This window comes from Oncorhynchus nerka, linkage group LG26 (genome assembly GCF_034236695.1).
Source record: "Oncorhynchus nerka isolate Pitt River linkage group LG26, Oner_Uvic_2.0, whole genome shotgun sequence".
NCBI lineage: Eukaryota > Metazoa > Chordata > Actinopteri > Salmoniformes > Salmonidae > Oncorhynchus > Oncorhynchus nerka.
Window position 1 is genome coordinate 37711642 of NC_088421.1, and position 17024 is coordinate 37728665.

Here is a 17024-nt window from a genome sequence, read left to right on the forward strand (position 1 = left end):
CGCAGCTAGAAACACAAGCATTTTGCCACACCAGCAATAACATCTGCTAAACACGAGTATGTGACCAATAACATTTGATTTGATTTGATTTGCGCTGCGTGTAATGATTTTATTCTTACTATAAAATCATATAATATAAAATAATGATACGGGACTTCTGAAAATATATTGTCGGCTAAATGAACAAGCCTACAGCCGCCTAGTGGTTAGAGCGTTGGTCCAGTAACCAAAAAGTTGCTGCATCAAATCCCCGAGCTGGCAAGGTCAAACTCTGTCGTTCTGCCCCTGAGCAAGGCAGTTAACCCACTGTTCCCTGGGCGCCGAAGACGTGGATGTCGATTAAGGCAGCCCTTCTGATTCAGAGGGGTTGGGTTAAATGCAGAAGACACATTTCAGTTGAAGGCATTCAGTTGTACAACTAACTAGGTATCCCCCTTTCCATATGGCATGCTAGATAACATAAAGGACAACTCACAATGTGTTCTTCTGAAATACATACTCATACAAATATTTCTTTAGACTTGCCTAAAATCGATAATGGATTTATTGTGATGGTGTATATTCGATTGATTTATTACACTTTTTTAAAAGTAAATTTTCCAATGGCCTGTATCGGCGGCTTGTATGTGGATGGTATGTGTGGAGGTCAATTACCGTGAGACCAGCAGACTTGCATGACAATACCCAGCTGACAAAACGTCATGACCGTCACAGCCCTATTTACTACTGGAGGTTTACTATTAACTTGACACCTGAAGAACATAACATAGTGGTGGTATACTCAGTCAACCTTATACAGTTAGTTAAAACATAGCCAAAGCTAAATATATTATTATTATATTATCCCACTTCTGCGCTACACAAAACCCCCACATTTGCTAAGCTACGTTACCTTAGTACAACCCAAAGTATCCTAATTATCGAAACCACCGCCCATGACTAACTGCTGAGTTTTGAACCTGAAATGAGACTCAATATGCAAATATTCCCTTTTGCATGTTATTTTGCATTCAAAACATCCTGGTTTGCTGTGACTGCTATCTAGTTAGAGAACGCTAGCTGCACGGTCAGCAGCTGAGAAAAGAGAGAGCGGGTGTATAAGCTTTGAATAACCAAATGAGACTGATCACCTGTGCTCATCTCACAGCATGGCCGGACATTTGTCAATGCAAAGTGGGGTTGCTAGAGCGATCCTTATCGCTACAGATGTTGTATACCGCTAGAGAATAGGGAAATGAACTGGGCTAAGCTGGCATGGCAGTTATTTCACCGTGGAGTGGGCCTCTACTTCCTTTTGCTCTTGATTCTAGAAATTCAGGGTATTTTATGTTTGATAAGTGGCACATACACACTAAGCATATAGATCCACCTACATGAATCCACATTGGAAGGAGAAACACTGAGATGCTGTACTGTGCAAACGTAAACAGGTCACAGTCATGAATCCACATAGGAAGGAGAAACACTGAGATGCTGTACTGTGCAAACGTAAACAGGTCACAGTCATGAAGACACATAGGAAGGAGAAACACTGAGATGCTGTACTGTGCAAACGTAAACAGGTCACAGTCATGAATCCACATTGGAAGGAGAAACACTGAGATGCTGTACTGTGCAAACGTAAACAGGTCACAGTCATGAATCCACATAGGAAGGAGAAACACTGAGATGCTGTACTGTGCAAACGTAAACAGGTCACAGTCATGAATCCACATTGGAAGGAGAAACACTGAGATGCTGTACTGTGCAAACGTAAACAGGTCACAGTCATGAATCCACATAGGAAGGAGAAACACTGAGATGCTGTACTGTGCAAACGTAAACAGGTCACAGTCATGAATCCACATTGGAAGGAGAAACACTGAGATGCTGTACTGTGCAAACGTAAACAGGTCACAGTCATGAATCCACATTGGAAGGAGAAACACTGAGATGCTGTACTGTGCAAACGTAAACAGGTCACAGTCATGAATCCACATTGGAAGGAGAAACACTGAGATGCTGTACTGTGCAAACGTAAACAGGTCACAGTCATGAATCCACATAGGAAGGAGAAACACTGAGATGCTGTACTGTGCAAACGTAAACAGGTCACAGTCATGAATCCACATAGGAAGGAGAAACACTGAGATGCTGTACTGTGCAAACGTAAACAGGTCACAGTCATGAAGACACATTGGAAGGAGAAACACTGAGATGCTGTACTGTGCAAACGTAAACAGGTCACAGTCATGAATCCACATAGGAAGGAGAAACACTGAGATGCTGTACTGTGCAAACGTAAACAGGTCACAGTCATGAAGACACATAGGAAGGAGAAACACTGAGATGCTGTACTGTGCAAACGTAAACAGGTCACAGTCATGAAGACACATAGGAAGGAGAAACACTGAGATGCTGTACTGTGCAAACGTAAACAGGTCACAGTCATGAAGACACATAAGGAAGGAGAAACACTGAGATGCTGTACTGTGCAAACGTAAACAGGTCACAGTCATGAAGACACATAGGAAGGAGAAACACTGAGATGCTGTACTGTGCAAACGTAAACAGGTCACAGTCATGAAGACACATAGGAAGGAGAAACACTGAGATGCTGTACTGTGCAAACGTAAACAGGTCACAGTCATGAAGACACATAAGGAAGGAGAAACACTGAGATGCTGTACTGTGCAAACGTAAACAGGTCACAGTCATGAAGACACATAGGAAGGAGAAACACTGAGATGCTGTACTGTGCAAACGTAAACAGGTCACAGTCATGAATCCACATAGGAAGGAGAAACACTGAGATGCTGTACACTAAACAGGTCACAGATGAATCCACATAGGAAGGAGAAACACTGAGATGCTGTTCTGTGCAAACGTAAACAACAGTCATGAATCCACATAGGAAGGAGAAACACTGAGATGCTGTTCTGTGTAAACAGGTCACAGTCATGAATCCACATAGGAAGGAGAAACACTGAGATGCTGTACTGTGCAAACGTAAACAGGTCACAGTCATGAATCCACATAGGAAGGAGAAACACTGAGATGCTGTACTGTGCAAACGTAAACAGGTCACAGTCATGAATCCACATAGGAAGGAGAAACACTGAGATGCTGTACTGTGCAAACGTAAACAGGTCACAGTCATGAACACATAGGAAGGAGAAACACTGAGATACTGTGCAAACGTAAAAGGTCACAGTCATGAATCCACATAGGAAGGAGAAACACTGAGATGCTGTACTGTGCAAACGTAAACAGGTCACAGTCATGAAGACACATAGGAAGGAGAAACACTGAGATGCTGTACTGTGCAAACGTAAACAGGTCACAGTCATGAATCCACATAGGAAGGAGAAACACTGAGATGCACTGTGCAAACGTAAACAGGTCACAGTCATGAAGACACATAGGAAGGAGAAACACTGAGATGCTGTACTGTGCAAACGTAAACAGGTCACAGTCATGAATCCACATAGGAAGGAGAAACACTGAGATGCTGTTCTGTGCAAACGTAAACAGGTCACAGTCATGAAGACACATAGGAAGGAGAAACACTGAGATGCTGTACTGTGCAAACGTAAACAGGTCACAGTCATGAATCCACATAGGAAGGAGAAACACTGAGATGCTGTTCTGTGCAAACGTAAACAGGTCACAGTCATGAATCCACATTGGAAGGAGAAACACTGAGATGCTGTACTGTGCAAACGTAAACAGGTCACAGTCATGAATCCACATAGGAAGGAGAAACACTGAGATGCTGTACTGTGCAAACGTAAACAGGTCACAGTCATGAAGACACATAGGAAGGAGAAACACTGAGATGCTGTACTGTGCAAACGTAAACAGGTCACAGTCATGAATCCACATAGGAAGGAGAAACACTGAGATGCTGTACTGTGCAAACGTAAACAGGTCACAGTCATGAATCCACATAGGAAGGAGAAACACTGAGATGCTGTTCTGTGCAAACGTAAACAGGTCACAGTCATGAAGACACATAGGAAGGAGAAACACTGAGATGCTGTACTGTGCAAACGTAAACAGGTCACAGTCATGAAGACACATACATACAAAGTAGATGGTGCTAGTGCTGTTGATGTAAAACACGTGCACACACACAATCCCACACACACTATCCCACACTCCCACATGAAAAGGGACGCCATCGTGTTGGTTCTGTTGTTAAAACACAAAGCCCTCCACCTCCTCCTCTCCTCCCCCCTCTCCCAGATGTGACCCAACGGGCGAAACCCAAACCAGAGCAGAGATCTCTCTCAACTGCTCAACCTCTCAACACATCCTCAGCGCTGGCCTTTGAAAACAAACCACGCCGGCCAGCCCCCCACCTCTCCCCGTCTCCTCTGAGCCCTAATATGTGAGCACACATGCCCCACACTCCACTGGGAGAGACTCTCCGACGCTTCGCTCTGCTCTGGTTCCGGGAAGCAGATGTGTGATTATAAATATGGTGGAACTACACACAGACAGTCAGTGGTTGATGTTAGGAGACACACAGGAGTAGATAGGGGTTCAGTTGCGAGGTCATGAGGTCATGAACAACTCCTGGACCATGACTCCAAGGTTCAAGGACACTTAAAGGTCCAATGCAGCCGTTTTATGTCTCAAAATCAAATCATTTCTGGGTAACAATTTATTAACTTACTGTGATCATATTCAGTAAAAATGGTCAAATAAGGAACCAAAATAGCTTCATAACAAAGAGCAATTTTTCAAACAATTATTTTTCTTGGATTGTATGGGAGTGGTCTGAGGGAGGGGCCTAATTGGATGAGCCTAATGGGAGGGATACATAACCTGAAAACGAGCTGTTATTGGGAGAGAGGGTTGAAACTGTCTTTGTTAATGGTCTATTAACTTGTATCGCCTGGTGATGTCGTCTTTTCAAACAACTCTTACAGTAAAAGGGCATTATCATCATTATTCCAACCTCATAGTGCGAAAATATACACTGAGTGTACAAAACATTAGGAACACCTTCCTAAAATTGAGTTCCCCCCCTAAATGGCATGATATATACAGAAGAAGAAGAGAAAGGGTGAAGTACAGTATCTGGCCACTCATATTATATCATCCTTTACAACAAACAGTCAACCTGGTCACACTGTGCATAGAAGTCATACAGTTTCCACAGATCTCTAATCCCGATCGGCTACATTTGAAAGTCTAGCATAGACTCTAAATATTTCAACATGCATGGAATTCATAATACTGAATCATATTGAAGACTAGAGAGAGGGATTACCAAATAATGTGGGATATCAAAGAGTTGCGGACCACACACACACACACACACACACACACACACACACACACACACACACACACACACACACACACACACACACACACACACACACACACACACACACACACACTGAAACAGTTGGTGAATTGATGAAGTCCTCCAGTCTCCTCGGCTTCCCACACTAACAAGCACGTGGAGAGATTGAAATCCAGATGGCTGAAGAGTAGAATGGCACATTTCTCCTTTGTCGTTAAATATACACACAAACCCACGTATAAACACCATATCACACAGATACACTGGCACGCACACACACACTCACAGGCACACACACTCACAGGCACACACACACTCACAGGTACACACTCACAGGCACACACACACTCACAGGAACACACTCACAGGCACACACACACACTCACAGGCACACACACACACACTCACAGGCACACACACTCACAGGCACACACACACTCACAGGCACACACACACTCACAGGTACACACACACACACACTCACAGGAACACACTCACAGGCACACACACAAAGATCAAATACGACAAAACTAGAATTACCAGAACTCTCATTGAATCCTCCACACCCCTCCAAAAAAAGGGGCCCAAGTCCTAACATGACCCAGCATTCTGACTGTGTATCAGATAAAGTAGTGCACTATATAGGAAAGGGAGTGCCATTTGGGACACATGCTGATTAGGCTTGAATAACCTTTATAGACACATGAGGAGTGGGAGCATCAGCCTTTCCTCTGATGCTTGAGGAACATTCTTAGCCTGAGAGAAACCCACAGGCTGTGTGACCGGCACCAGCAAGGCTTCATGCCATCAGATGGTCCCGATAACCAGCAGTCACCGGTCAGTCACCTGCACAGCTATGGCCCCGTGACACAGCCTTTCATATGGAAATCACCACCGCATCAGGATGTTCCAGAAATGTTCTGATGATGTTCCAAAAATGTTCTGTCGATATTCCAGAAAAGTTCTGTTGGGGGCGGCAGGGTAGCATGGTGGTTAGAGTGTTGGACTAGTAACCGGAATGTTGCAAATTCAAACCCCCGAGCTGACAAGGTACAAATCTGTCGTTCTGCCACTGAACAGGCAGTTAACCCACTGTTCCAAGGTCGTCATTGAAAATAAGAATTGGTTCTTAACTGACTTGCCTAGTTAAATAAAGGTTCAATAAATATTCCAGAAATATTCTGTTGATATTCCAGAAATATTCTGATGATATTCCAGAAATATTCTGATGGTATTCCAGAAATATTCTGATGCTATTCCAGAAATAATCTGATGATTTTCCAGAAATAATCTGATGATATTCCAGAATTATTCTGATGATATTCCAGAAATAATCTGATGAGATTCCAGAAATATTCTGATGATATTCCAGAAATAATCTGATGAGATTCCAGAGATATTCTGATGATATTCCAGAAATATTCTGATGATATTCCAGACATATTCTGATGCTATTCCAGAAATATTCTGTTGATATTCCAGAAATATTTTGTTGATATTCCAGAAATATTCTGATGATATTCCAGAAACCATATCAAAGGATAACTAAAGCCCAGAAAACTTTACTGATTATCAAAAATGGCTAGAAATACCCAATTGAAAATACTTAGAACATGCTGACCATTTCATAGTAACTCACTTTGACCATTTCATAGTAACTCACTTTGACCATTTCATAGTAACTCACTATGACCATTTAATAGTAACTCACTTTGACCATTTCATAGTAACTCACTTTGACCATTTCATAGTAACTCACGATGACCATTTAATAGTAACTCACTTTGACCATTTCATAGTAACTCACGATGACCATTTAATAGTAACTCACTTTGACCATTTCACAGTAACTCACTTTGACCATTTCATAGTAACTCACTTTGACCATTTCATAGTAACTCACTTTGACCATTTCATAGTAACTCACTTTGACCATTTCATAGTAACTCACTATGACCATTTCATAGTAACTCACTTTGACCATTAACTCACATGACCATTTCATAGTAACTCACTTTGACCATTTCTATGACCATTTAGTAACTCACTTTGACCATTTCATAGTAACTCACTTTGACCATTTCATAGTAACTCACTATGACCATTTCATAGTAACTCACTTTGACCATTTCATAGTAACTCACTATGACCATTTCATAGTAACTCACTTTGACCATTTCATAGTAACTCACTATGACCATTTCATAGTAACTCACTTTGACCATTTCATAGTAGCTTATATTGTAGCCATGGAGAAATGTCATCAAGAGAACTCTCTGATACAATACTTGGTATGGAACTTAACTGGAAGGCCATGAGTGGTGATAAGGATGCAGTCTGTGGCTCTGGGTAGGAATACTAAGTGTCTGAGGGGACACTGGCCTCTTTCAAGGAGCAGCCCTGGTGTGAAGCATGCTGGGTAAGGCACGGCAGCCACCCATTCTAAGAGTAGACTGAGCCTATGACAGAGGACCCTGTTCTCATCAGGAGCTGCTGGAACAAAATTGTGGCACACCAGTAGAGTGTGTGTATGTGCGTGTGTGTGTGTATGTGTGCATGTGTGCAAGTGTCAGTCAAAACTAGGATAGAGAACACACTGAGCATACCAAAGAGAGAGCAATTTCTGTTGAATGTAAGAAATAATTGAAAACTCCCACGGACTGGCCCCTCCCTCCCATTCTCCCCCATCTCCATCCTACCCCCAACTCCCTCCCATTCTCCCCCATCTCCATTCTACCCCCAACTCCCTCGCCTCTAATTTGCTTACTTATTTTGTGATTATCAAAAAGCTGCTTTATAGAAGATGACGGCAGAGAGAAAACATATGCAAAGTCAAAAGAATATTCATCAAACATTTTTCTGTTATTTCCATCAAGAATGCACATATCAAAAAGCTACTTCTCGGGAGCTGTTCTGGTGTTGGATAGTGACTATATGGCATGGTGATATTATAAAGTGGAACAGCTGTGAAAGTGGCAACCATGTCCCTATAAACTTCAACACGGCATTTTCTATCTTCCAGGCTGTTTGAATTAAAGTGAGCCTGTAAAAATCATGTGGCGAATCTGTAGACGTGCAAGTTATGTCACATCATCCCAGCGACATATTACAGTCATGGAGATGGGTTGATATGCGAGCTGCCCCAGCCAGAACAAGCGCACTGGCCTGCCTGCACGACTTCCTCTCTTCCACTCTTTTCCTTTCATTCCTTTCCTCTCCCTCTCTCCTTCCCACTCTTTTTTCCATCACAAAGCCGGATGAGGGTCATCTTACCAATGCCCCTGCTGCCATGCACAAATCAGATGTTTTTGTGTGTGTGTGTGTGTGTGTGTGTGTGTGTGTGTGTGTGTGTGTGTGTGTGTGTGTGTGTGTGTGTGTGTGGCACTTCCTAATAAATACAAACACCACAGAAATTCAACATGTTAACCCGTTAACATCTCAACTTCACAGATCTGACAGGGTCTTCCTCCTCTCTGTCGGGATTGCCTGAAAACACTTTCAGCTCTCCAAATGTTCATTTATCCCCATGAAATGAATCTGACTGCCTAACAATCCCTAACTGAAGTGCTTGTAACAGAGAGGTGGGATTCCAGTAAAAATGATCTTTGTGTGTAGTATTTTATTTGTGTAGTGGACTATGTTGTATTTCTGTGGTGTTTGTATTTATTTGTGTTGGATTCTCAAGCTGTGTTGGGGCTCCTCTACCATGTCCTGGTTGCTGTGTTGGGGCTCCTCTACCGTGTCCTGGTTGCTGTGTTGGGGCTCCTCTACCGTGTCCCTGGTTAGCTGTGTTGTTGCTGGCTGGGGCTCTCTACCGTGTCCTGGTTGCTGTGTTGGGGCTCCTCTACCGTGTCCTGGTTGCTGTGTTGGGGCTCCTCTACCGTGTCCTGGTAGCTGTGTTGGGGCTCCTCTACCGTGTCCTGGTAGCTGTGTTGGGGCTCCTCTACCATGTCCTGGTAGCTGTGTTGGGGCTCCTCTACCGTGTCCTGGTAGCTGTGTTGGGGCTCCTCTACCGTGTCCTGGTAGCTGTGTTGGGGCTCCTCTACCGTGTCCTGGTTGCTGTGTTGGGGCTCTTCTACCGTGTCCTGGTAGCTGTGTTGGGGCTCCTCTACCCTGTCCTGGCTCCTCTGCTGTGCTGTGGGGCTCTTCTACCGTGTCCTGGTAGCTGTGTTAGCTCCTCTACCATGTCCTGGTAGCTGTGTTGGGGCTCCTCTACCGTGTCCTGGTTGCTGTGTTGGGGCTCTTCTACCGTGTCCTGGTTGCTGTGTTGGGGCTCCTCTACCATGTCCTGGTAGCTGTGTTGGGGCTCCTCTACCGTGTCCTGGTTGCTGTGTTGGGGCTCCTCTACCGTGTCCTGGTTGCTGTGTTGGGGCTCCTCTACCATGTCCTGGTAGCTGTGTTGGGGCTCCTCTACCGTGTCCTGGTTGCTGTGTTGGGGCTCTCTCTGTCCTGGTAGCTGTGTTGGGGTCCTACCGTGTCCTGGTAGCTGTGTTGGGGCTCCTCTACCGTGTCCTGGTTGCTGTGTTGGGGCTCCTCTACCGTGTCCTGGTTGCTGTGTTGGGGCTCCTCTACCGTGTCCTGGTTGCTGTGTTGGGGCTCCTCTACCGTGTCCTGGTTGCTGTGTTGGGGCTCCTCTACCTGGTTGCTGTGTTGCTCCTCTACCGTGTCCTGGTAGCTGTGTTGGGGCTCCTCTACCGTGTCCTGGTAGCTGTGTTGGGGCTCCTCTACCGTGTCCTGGTAGCTGTGTTGGGGCTCTTCTACCGTGTCCTGGTAGCTGTGTTGGGGCTCCTCTACCGTGTCCTGGTAGCTGTGCTGGGGCTCCTCTACCGTGTCCTGGTAGCTGTGTTGGGGCTCCTCTACCGTGTCCTGTAGCTGTGTTGGGGCTGTGTTGGGGCTCCTCTACCTGGTAGCTGTGTCTACCGTGTCCTGGTAGCTGTGTTGGGGCTGTCCTGGTTGCTGTGTTGGAGCTCCTCTACCGTGTCCTGGTTGCTGTGTTGGAGCTCTTCTACCGTGTCCTGGTAGCTGTGCTGGGGCTCTTCTACCGTGTCCTGGTAGCTGTGCTGGGGCTCTTCTACCGTGTCCTGGTAGCTGTGCTGGGGCTCTTCTACCGTGTCCTGGTAGCTGTGCTGGGGCTCTTCTACCGTGTCCTGGTAGCTGTGCTGGGGCTCCTCTACCGTGTCCTGGTAGCTGTGCTGGGGCTCTTCTACCGTGTCCTTGTAGCTGTGCTTGGCTCTTCTACCGTGTCCTGGTAGCTGTGCTGGGGCTCTTCTACCGTGTCCTGGTTGCTGTGTTGGAGCACTGTGTCTGTGTTGGGTTTGGTTGTTTATTTGTGGGAGGGTAGTGTGTGCCTGTGTGTGTACAGTTGTACATGTGCACATGCCTGTGTGTGTGTGTGTGTGTGTGTGTGTGTGTGTGTGTGTGTGTGTGTGTGTGTGTGTGTGTGTGTGTGTGTGTGTGTGTGTGTGTGTGTGTGTGTGTGTGTGTGTGTGTGTCACTGTGTGTGTGTGTGTATTGCTAATCTGCAGCCTGATATTCTGTGAATGGAGGGGTGGTGTTGTTGACCCACCTGCTCCCTTCTCTCTTCAGCTGGATCTAGTCAGATTTCAGCAGCTGCATCCCCTCACAAAGCAACTCTTTGTAATCTTCTCTAGGCACACACACACAATTGCAGCAAGAAGACGAGGAGAGGGGAAGGAGGGAAAAGACACGGAGAGAGAGAGAGAGAGAGAGAGAGAGAGAGAGAGAGAGAGAGAGAGAAATGGAAGGAGGAAGGAAGAGAGAGAGAAATAGGGGGATAGAGGGCTAGTGCAATAGAGAGAACGCTAGAGAGAGGTGGAGGGAGGACCAGAGAGAGAGAGAGAGAGAGAGAGAGAGAGAGCAGAGAGAGATAAAGGCGGTAAGAGTCACTTGCAGTGCATATCTTTCAGCAAGGTTACTTACAGTAGCAGGCGCTCCTGTGAAGGAGTAATGTTCTGGCACCCATATAACCCCACACCAGGCAGGTCACCCATATAACCCCACACCAGGCAGGTCACCCATATAACCCCACACCAGGCAGGTCACCCATATAACCCCACACCAGACAGGTCACCCGTATAACCCCACACCAGACAGGTCACCCATAAAACCCCACACCAGACAGGTCACCCATATAACCCCACAACAGGCAGGTCACCCATATAACCCCACACCAGGCAGGTCACCCATATAACCCCACACCAGACAGGTCACCCATATAACCCCACACCAGACAGGTCACCCATATAACCCCACACCAGGCAGGTCACCCATATAACCCCACACCAGGCAGGTCACCCATATAACCCCACACCAGGCAGGTCACCCATATAACCCCACACCAGGCAGGTCACCCATATAACCCCACACCAGGCAGGTCACCCATATAACCCCACACCAGGCAGGTCACCCATATAACCCCACACCAGGCAGGTCACCCTTGATACAAGTCACTACTAGACATGCATCCATGGAAACCGGCCACTAGGGGCAACAGTGAGCGCTGTTACCCTCAAGTAGGTATCTGTTTTGCCACACACACACACACACACACACACACACACACACACACACACACACACACACACACACACACACACACACCTCATGGGCTGTCAATAGAGGATAACAGTGGTACCAGCAGGGTGAGTAAATAACAAACTGCCCACCCCAGAATGTTAATGAACATTGAGTGTTCATCAGAGGAGTCCCCTTATTAAGATGACACTGGAGAACAAGGCTGACGTTTTTTCGTATTCCTAACCAATTTAGTTTTTTTGTTGGTTTCTTTGCATTGTTTGTAACTTATTTTTTAAACTTATTTTGTACATAATGTTGCGGCTACCGTCTCTTATGACCGAAAATAACTTCTGGGCATCAGAACTGTGATTACTCACCACGGACTGGCAGAATCCTTTTTTCCTTTAATGAGTCTGACCAGCCCGACGTGAATGATTTACTTCTTCCCTGGGAACAGGCCCAGATCCCCGTCATTTGCGTGAAGAGAAAGCAGAGAAAAAGGGGCCAGAAGGCGGGCTGCCTTCTGAGAGTTGGTAGGCGATTGAATAGACCCCGACTTCCTTCCATTCTGCTAGCAAACGTGCAATCTTTGGACAATAAAATCAATGATCTATGCGGAAGATTAAACTACCAACGGGACATTCAAAACTGTAGTATATAATGCTTCACGGAGTCATGGCTGAACGACAACCTTTTCAACAGCTGGCTGGTTATAGCCTGTAGCGTATTCTCGTAGCTGGCTGGTTATACCCTGTAGCGTATTTTCGTAGCTGGCAGGTTATACCCTGTAGCGTATTTTCGTAGCTGGCTACATACCACCACAGACTGATGCTGGCACTAAGACTGCACCGAATGAGCTGTATTCCGCCATAAGCAAACAGGAAAATGCTCATCCAGAAGTCCCTTAGTAGCCGGGGACATTAATGCAGGGAAATTAAATCCGTCTTACCAAATTTTTATCAGCATGTTAAATGTGCAACCAGAGGACCACCTTTACTCCACACACAGAGACACATACAAAGCTCTCACTCGCCCTCCATTTGGCAAATCTGACCACAATTCTATCCTCCTGATTCCTGCTTACAAACAAAAATGAATGCAGTAAAAACCAGTGACTCGATCAATAAAAAAGTGGTCAGATGAAGCAGGTGCTAAGCTACAGGACTGTTTGCTAGCACAGACTGGAACAGGATCCGGGATTCTTCCGATGGCATTGGGCAGCAGCATACCACCCTACATACCACTACTGGCTTGCTTTTGAAGCTAAGCAGGGTTGGTCCTGGTCAGTTCCTGGATGGGAGACCAGATGCTGCTTTAAGTGGTGTTGGAGGGCCAGTAGGAGGCACTCTTTCCTCTGGTCTAAAAAAAATATCCCAATGCCCCAGGACACTGCCCTGTGTAGGGTGCCGTCTTTCGGATGGGACGTTAAACGGGTGTCCTGACTCTCTGAGGTCATTAAAGATCCCATGGCACTTATTGTAAGAGTCACCTAATAATCCCCAGTTTACAATTGGCTCATTCATCCCCCTCCTCTCCCCTGTAACTATTCCCCAGGTCATTGCTGCAAATGAGAACGTGTTCTCAGTCAACTTACCTGGTAAAATAATGGAAAAATAAATGAATAAATAAAATTGAGGAGTACACCACATCAGTCACTGGCTTCATCAAAAAGTGCATCGATGGCGTCATCCCCACAGTGACCATACGTACATACCCCAACCAGAAGCCATGGATTACAGGCACCATCCGCACAGAGCTAAAGGCTAGAGCTGCCACTTTCAAGGACCGGGACTCTAACACTGAAACATGCATGAGAGCACCAGCTGTACTGGAAGAATGTGTGATCATCATGGATTACCAGGATGTGCACTGCGAGCATGCGCTGACCAACTGGCAAGTGTCTTCACTGATATGAGTCTGTAATACCAACATGTTTTAAGCAGACCACCATAGTGCCTGTGCCCAAGAACACTAAGGTAACCTGCCTAAATGACTACCGACCCGTAGCCCTCCCGTCTATAGCCATGAAGTGCTTTGAAAGGCTGGTCATGGCTCACATCAACACCGTTATCCCAGAAACCCTAGACCCACTCCAATTTGCATCCTGCCTCAACACATCCACAGATGATGCAATCTCTATTGCACTCCACACTGCCCTTTCCCACCTGGACAATAGGAACACCTATGTGAGAATGATATTCATTGACTGCAGCTCAGCGTTCAAGACCATAGTGCCCTCAATGGTCATCAATAAGCTAAGGACCCTGGGACTAAACACCTCCCTCTGCAACTGGATCCTGGACTTCCTGACGGGCCGCCCCCAGGTTGTAAGGGTAGGTAACAACACAACCGCCATGCTGATCCTCAACACAAGGGCCCCTCAGGGGTGCATGCTGAGTCCCCTCCTGCACTCCCTGTTCACTCATGACTGCACGGCCAGGCACGACTCCAACACCATCATTAAGTTTGCTGATGACACAACAGTGGTAGGCCTGATCTCCGACAACGACGAGACAGCCTATGGAGAGGAGGTCAGAGACCTGGCCATGTGGTGCCAGGACAACAGCCTCTCCGTTAACGTGATCAAGACAAAGGAGATGATGGTGGACAAAAAGGAAAAAGAGGACCGAGCAAGCCTCCATTCTCATCGACGGGGCTGTAGTGGAGCAGGTTGAGCGCTTCAAGTTCCTTGGTGTCCTCATCACCAACAAACTAACATGGTCCAAGCACACCAAGACAGTCTTGAAGAGGGTGCAAAAACCTATTCCCTCTCAGGAGACTGAAAATATTTGGCATGAGTCCTCAGATCCTCAAAAGGTTCTACAGCTGCACCATCGAGAGCATCACTGTCTGGTATGGCAACTGCTCGGCCTCCGACCGCAAGGCACTACAGAGGGTAATGCGTACGGCTTAGTACATCACTGGTGCCAAGCTTCCTGCCATCCAGGAACTCTACACCAGGCGGTGTCAGAGGAAGGCCCTAAAAATGGTCAAAGACGCCAGCCACCCTAGTCATAGACTGTTCTCTCTGCTACCACACGGCAAGCGGTACCGGAGCACCAAGTCTAGGTCCAAGAGGCTTCTAAACATCATCTAACCCCAAGCCATAAGACTCCTGAACATCTAATCAAATGGCTTCACAGACTATCTGCTTTCAGACTATTTGTCCTCTTTTATACCGCTGCTACTCTCTGTTGTTATCATCTATAACTCTACCTACGTACATATTACCTCAACTAACCGGTTCCCCCTGTATATAGTCACTCTGTTGTTATCATCTATAACTCTACCTACGTACATATTACCTCAACTAACCGGTTCCCCCTGTATATGGTCTCTCTGTTGTTATCATCTATAACTCTACCTACATGTACATACTACCTCAACTAACCGGTTCCCCCGCACATTGACTCTGTACCGGTACCCCCTGTATATGGTCTCTCTGTTGTTATCATCTATAACTCTACCTACATGTACATATTACCTCAACTAACCGGTTCCCCCGAACATTTACTCTGTACCGGTACCCCCTGTATATGGTCTCTCTGTTGTTATCATCTATAACTCTACCTACATGTACATACTACCTCAACTAACCGGTTCCCCCGCACATTGACTCTGTACCGGTACCCCCTGTATATGGTCTCGCTATTGTTATTTTACTGCTGTTCTTTAATTACTTGTTACTTTTATTTCTTATTCTTACTCATATTTCTTTTTAACTGCATTGTTGGTTAGGGGCTTGCAAGTAAGCATTTCACTGTAAGGTCTACATACCTGTTGTATTCGGTGCGTGTGACTAATACAATTGGATGATTTGATTTGATTTGAGTGTGTATGCCGTCATCAGGAGAGATCATTCACCAGGGCCATGCAGAGTACCAGCCACCTCTGAGTCTGGCCACAGAGAGAAAAACACAGAAACATAGATGGACTCACTCACACCACCCTATAGATATCCACTGCCTCAATAATGTACTGCTGACATTGCCCCTCACACTCACACCACCCTATATATATCCACTGCCTCAATAATGTACTGCTGACATTGCCCCTCACACTCACACCACCCTATAGATATCCACTGCCTCAATAATGTACTGCTGACATTGCCCCTCACACTCACACCACCCTATAGATATCCACTGCCTCAATAATGTACTGCTGACATTGCCCCTCACACTCACACCACCCTATAGATATCCACTGCCTCAGTAATGTACTGCTGACATTGCCCCTCACACTCACACCACCCTATAGATATCCACTGCCTCAATAATGTACTGCTGACATTGCCCCTCACACTCACACCACCCTATAGATATCCACTGCCTCAATAATGTACTGCTGACATTGCCCCTCACACTCACACCACCCTATAGATATCCACTGCCTCAATAATGTACTGCTGACATTGCCCCTCACACTCACACCACCCTATAGATATCCACTGCCTCAATAATGTACTGCTGACATTGCCCCTCACACTCACACCACCCTATAGATATCCACTGCCTCAATAATGTACTGCTGACATTGCCCCTCACACTCCAACTCACCTCCTACGTGAAAGCATATCATCACCTACCAACCCCGACATTATTCAAATAAGGGACTTTAAAGTTTCATGCAAATGAGCCAGACAGAGAAAAGGTCTGGAGTGTGTGTCACTCAGTTGGAGAGTGACAGGAGCCGAGAAGTGTGCCACATTTGCTTCACTATAGCCAAATTTCCCCCTGGCACTGTCTCGGGGCGCGGACCACGCCTGTCTGCGGCATGCCATGTCAAATACATGTCAAATACATACACGGCCCTGTCAACCCCAGTCATGTCCCTGCTACCCCCAGACACTAAACCCTCAACCTTTTAACCACCACAAGGCCTCCAAAGTCTTGAGTATTACCCCCTAGTTACCAGACTTTCTACCCCCAGTTTAGGGTCCCATTTCCCCTAGTCTCTAGCGGCCAGTCCCTGTAGCCTGGCTGGACCCAGACTCCCAGTCACCAGTAGCAGAGGAAAGGACACGTCACTGGGAGATTAACAACAGCAGCACACTTTACTACCTCCATAAATCATGACTGTATGTGCCTGAGTAGCAGAACCTTGGTGGCTGTAAACGTAAAGACGAAGAGGGGTGGCAAGCAGTCGTTGGATTTGATTAAATTACATTTTCCGTACGTGCATACAG